Source organism: Pelobates fuscus, chromosome 7 (assembly GCF_036172605.1).
Source record: "Pelobates fuscus isolate aPelFus1 chromosome 7, aPelFus1.pri, whole genome shotgun sequence".
NCBI classification, from domain to species: domain Eukaryota; kingdom Metazoa; phylum Chordata; class Amphibia; order Anura; family Pelobatidae; genus Pelobates; species Pelobates fuscus.
Window position 1 is genome coordinate 164,129,286 of NC_086323.1, and position 6,000 is coordinate 164,135,285.

A 6,000-nucleotide genomic window follows, 5' to 3' on the forward strand; every position below is an offset into this window, starting at 1 on the left:
AAAGCTCAGGCCCCACGCTAGTTCATCACTGGAATAGCTGGGTTCATCCCTCCCACCACAACCCTCTATAACTATTCTTGGGTGGGCCCTCTTTTATTACAGGCCTACCCCATACGTCGGTTCCGGCACACCACAACCGACTTTGCATATTCTGGTGTAATGTTTATACTTACGGCTTATGTCCCCGACTACAAATATATATATAAATATATATATATTTACATTTAATCCCCCAGCCTCCCTACCTTTGGGAGTCCTGAGGGGATTCCCTGGGGTCCAGTGGGGCTGCCCGTCGACCGGTCCTGCAGGCGGCGAGGGAGCACTGAGATCCTCCTGTTCAGCTTACTGATGCCGGAGGCAGAATGATGTCATATTCCGGCTCCGGCATCAGTGCGGTGTGCACGAGGGAGCTGGGCAGAGAGAGCTCAGGGGAGAATGCTCCCTCTCGCGCCTGCCAGCACGCCCGGTGACACCAGGGCCAGCCTCGGGCTCCCCAGGAGAAGAGGCTTGCAAACTGTCATACATACCGGGTCGCAGGGCGGCTGGGCCCCCTGGTGGGCCGGGCCCGGTCGAAGCTGCAACCCCTGTTGTGTCATACCTGCATCATTGGCGTCACTCTTGCAACGTTCCGCCCACTTATGCTATACCTTACGTCATTTTGGGCGTACGCATCACTACCGTTAATAACTTCTGGCCTTCCATCCCTCAAGTGTTGCTACTCCCTTGTTTGTTTCCAGGGCTTAGGGGTGTGTGAGCTGTGCGGCCGCACAGGGCGCCATGAGAGCAGGCGGCGGCGTGCGGCCGACACAGCTCACATATGGCCGGCCTTGATAAAAATAATACAAAAAAATATTGTGGTGAGGGACAAGCTGAAGGAAGGAGTCTCTGCTTCCCCAACAACCAGTCTCCAGGAGCTGCACTGCCTCCACTCTTCCACTCCTCCATAATGAACAGAGGTAACTATGTGTGATTAACTGACTGTGTGTGTGTGTGTGTGTGTGATTGTCTGACTGTGTGTGTCTGTATGTGTGTGTGTGTGTGTGTGACTGTCTGCCTGTGTGTGTATAAAGAAATAAAATATAAGTGGAGCACTGAAATACCTGTACAAATGTATAAACGATATATGCAGATGGAACCGTAATTACAATATCCTGTAAATGATAAACAACCAAATCATAGTGCAGACATATGTAATAAAATGTGAGATAGAGCAAGAAACACTATAAATTTTGAACTCACAAATATAGAGCCAAAAGGTCACCTGGCTCTGGTGGTAAACGCCTCGGGATCTTTAGAAGGGGATCCACTACCCTTTCTTTGTCTCCTCCTGGTATCCTCCACTCCCAATGGTTAGATAGAGATATAAATAGGAAGGTATCCAGATAATCAGGAAGTAATTTATTAAGTAAAATAAAAATATCAATAAAAATAACATAAAAGATTCTACTGAATCAAAATGACATAAAATAAGTCCTTCAAATAAACCAAAACGCGTTTCGCCAATGACTGGCTTCCTCAGTTGGTGTAAATTTTCAAATGAAGCTGTGTGTATGTGTGTGACTGTCTGCCTGTATGTGTGTGTGTGTGTGTGTGTGTGTGACTGCCTATGTGTGACTGTCTGCCTGTGTGTGTATGTGTGTGACTGTCTGCCTGTGTGTGACTGCCTATGTGTGACTGTCTGCCTGTGGGTTTGTGTGTGACTGCCTGCCTCTGTGTCATGCCTTAACTATGGTATCCTCTTACTTCCTGGTTCCACTGAGCTTAGCCACACCCCTTTATGACACGGTCTCCTTATTTAATCCGACCGCACCAGCTGATCGACACTGGATTATTGAACTACGTTCCGTACTCACGAACCGGCTACAACATCGTTGTGAAAGCCCTCTGTTACCGGACCGGACTGGAAGACTTCAAGTTCCCTTCACCTCTCCTCATCCACGACTAAAGCTGAACTCTCTCCATTCAGGATAACCGCCTCTGAGGAGATCTCGGGAACCAGTGTTCTATGTGCCGGAAGCTAAGTAAAACCTCTGTGATAAGCGTTGCATCTCAAAGCTGTTATTTCCTGTCTCTAAAGTCCTTCGATAAAACAAACCCGTTACAGCTAACTTCAACTCATACTTTATATCAGTTAGCTGCATCTGTCTTGCTTCAGTTAAAGCCTATGGAACAGCTATTGTAACTTCTTATCACCTAAATCATTAACACTACTAAGAGACTCTTTCTGATTCAGTGCCTATAATTGTGGACTTCAGTTATCGTTTACTACTTAAAGCTACAGTGCCTATAATTGTGGACTTCAGTTATCGTTTACTACTTAAAGCTACAGTGCCTATAATTGTGGACTTCAGTTATCGTTTACTACTTAAAGCTACAGTGCCTGTAATTGTGGACTTCAGTTATCGTTTACTAATTAAAGCTACAGTACCTGTAAATTGGAATTAAAGTCAATACCTTTTACTTTTTATAATAAATATTCAAACTATAAGAAATCTGCAGTTGTGTTCCTTCATAACAAATGTTTAGACGTGACAGAATAATCCAGCCCTTGTAATGGATCCAGCAGATTTCGATTCTACGATAACTACGCTGAATCAAAGAGTTGATACACTAGCCCAAGGTGTGCAAGACCTGCAAGTTACTAACGAAAGAATTCTCACTTATGTCAGAGATCTACAAACTCATACTCCTCATACTGTTCTGCACTCACTTAGCGATCCTGCTGTATGTAACCCTGAAAAATTCTATGGTGATCGTTCCAAATATAAGGAGTTTTTTTATTCCTGCAAATTATTGATTGCTTTAAAACCTAGATCTTATCCCACAGAAAGATCTAAGGTTTATTCAGTTATCTCATTTCTGAGAGGTGAACCTATGTCCTGGGCCCATTCCTTTTTGGACAATGATGACCCCATCTTAGATTCACTGGAGGAATTCCTTAAAGCCATGTCTCTTCTCTATGAAGATCCATACAAACAAAATACTGCTGAATTAACAATTAGAACCTTGCTACAAAACCATAGACCCGTTGAAGATTATATTGCTGAATTTAAAAGATGGGCAGCAGAAACGCAATGGAATGACATCGCATTGCGCAACCAGTTTCGAATCGGCTTATCTGAAGCTGTTAAAGATGAACTATCCAGAATAGAACTCCCTACTACTTTGAATGCTCTGATTCATCTATCGATCAGCATTGACAGAAGGCTTAGAGAAAGAAAGACCGAAAAGGCTCTCTCAACTTCAACTGGGAAAAAATCATTTCATCCTCCAAAGCCTCCTGACAACCCATCCGAACCAATCGAACCTATGGAAATAGGGATAATAAGAAGTCCCCTCACTCCTGAAGAGAAAAATCGAAGACGTATATTAAACCTCTGCATGTATTGTGCCTCTCAAGTTCATTTAGTCTCTGATTGTCCTTCATTGAAACGGATAAAAGGCAGTAGGCAGTCTCATGCCTCTTCCATCCTAAGTGTACTTCCCTCTACAGCAAATACTCAAATGTCCCCTATCGTTCTTGTATTGCAGTGGGACAATAAAATAATTATAACCAAGGCTGTTATCGATTCCGGTGCAAATGGAGTATTCATCCACTCAGCCTTTGTAACAAAGAATAAAATTCCTTGTGTTCGTAAAAGAACTTCTGTGCCTGTTAAAGTGATTGACGGGTCCCTCATTTCATCGGGACCAATACTTCATGAATCCATCCCTCTAAAAGTAACCATCAATCATACTCATACTGAAAGTCTTATATTTGATGTTGTCTCATCACCATTTTTTCCTATTATATTAGGGATCAACTGGTTAAGGAACCACAACTCTCAAATCTCATGGTTTCCCTTCTCTCTTGCCTTTAATTCCGATTATTGCAAGAAAACATGCTTGCAACGTATTCCAATTCTTCAGTCTACTAAAGAACCAGCTAAAACCTCATGTTGTTCTGACACCGAACTAGAGTTTCCTCCTCCTACAGTCATTGGAATTTTATCTTCTCTTATTGACGACATTAAAGATCTCAGTGAAGATGCTCTTGAACTTCCTAAATCAATTAAATTATCCAAGAAAAACGGTCTCTACTATTTTAAAGACTGGATTTATGTACCTCCCTCTTTCAGAATTAAAGTACTTGAATTTATTCATGATTCCCCTCTGGCAGGTCATCCAGGTATAAAAAAGACCCTTGAATTGTCTAAGAGATACTATTGGTGGCCTCGTCAAGACCAAACTATTGAATCTTATGTCAAATCTTGTTCTATATGCCAAAGATCCAAACATGTCCATCATCAACCATTCGGTCAATTATTGAATTTACCGATTCCTGAACGGCCTTGGCAATCCATTTCTATGGACTTCTTGGTGGAACAACCTCCTCCCTCTTATGAAATCGGTGATCTTGTCTGGCTTTCCTCAAAGAACATCTCTACAAACCGTCCATCAAAGAAGTTAAGTTCCCTTTTTCTTGGTCCTTTTCCAATAATATCGGTTATCAACCGTAATGTTGTTAAATTGAAACTTCCACCTACTTTAAAGCTACATCCTGTTTTTCATGTGTCCTTGCTAAAGCCTCATCATCCTGACCCTTTCCAAAGAAATGTCACTACTTCTCCTGATCCCATATTGGTCCAGGGTGAAGAAGAATACGAAATTCAAAGTATACTGGATTCAAGGATCCATCGTGGCTCTTTACAATACCTCATCAGATGGAAAGGATATGGACTTGATGAAGATACATGGGAAAACTCCTCTGTCGTTCATGCTGACAAATTGATTTCCAAATTTCACAAGCGTTACCCTTCTAAACCAAGTCAATAGCACCCAGAGGTTGCTCATTAAGGAGGGGGTACTGTCATGCCTTAACTATGGTATCCTCTTACTTCCTGGTTCCACGGAGCTTAGCCACACCCCTTTATGACACGGTCTCCTTATTTAATCCGACAGCACCAGCTGATCGACGCTGGATTATTGAACTACGTTCCGTACTCACGAACCGGCTACAACATCGTTGTGAAAGCCCTCTGTTACCGGACCGGACTGGAAGACTTCAAGTTCCCTTCACCTCTCCTCATCCACGACTAAAGCTGAACTCTCTCCATTCAGGATAACCGCCTCTGAGGAGATCTCGGGAACCAGTGTTCTATGTGCCGGAAGCTAAGTAAAACCTCTGTGATAAGCGTTGCATCTCAAAGCTGTTATTTCCTGTCTCTAAAGTCCTTCGATAAAACAAACCCGTTACAGCTAACTTCAACTCATACTTTATATCAGTTAGCTGCATCTGTCTTGCTTCAGTTAAAGCCTATGGAACAGCTATTGTAACTTCTTATCACCTAAATCATTAACACTACTAAGAGACTCTTTCTGATTCAGTGCCTATAATTGTGGACTTCAGTTATCGTTTACTACTTAAAGCTACAGTGCCTATAATTGTGGACTTCAGTTATCGTTTACTACTTAAAGCTACAGTGCCTATAATTGTGGACTTCAGTTATCGTTTACTACTTAAAGCTACAGTGCCTATAATTGTGGACTTCAGTTATCGTTTACTACTTAAAGCTACAGTGCCTGTAATTGTGGACTTCAGTTATCGTTTACTAATTAAAGCTACAGTACCTGTAAATTGGAATTAAAGTCAATACCTTTTACTTTTTATAATAAATATTCAAACTATAAGAAATCTGCAGTTGTGTTCCTTCATAACAAATTTTTAGACGTGACACTCTGCCTCTGTGTGTGTGTGACTGTCTGCATGCAAGTATGTGTGTGTAAGTCCGATTGTACGTGGCTGTGTGTGTGGGGCCGTCTGCCTGTGTGTGTGGCTGTCTTCCTGTAATTGTGTGTGTGTGTTTATCTGCCTGTAACTGTGCATGTGTGTTACTGCCTGTACCGGAGAAACTGACGGAAGCCAAGCACAGAGAGATGGACACAGGTTTCTTCAGGAAGGAAGAGATTCTTTATTCGGTTCACCGATCGGGACTCAGAGGGACTAATGTCACCAAAATA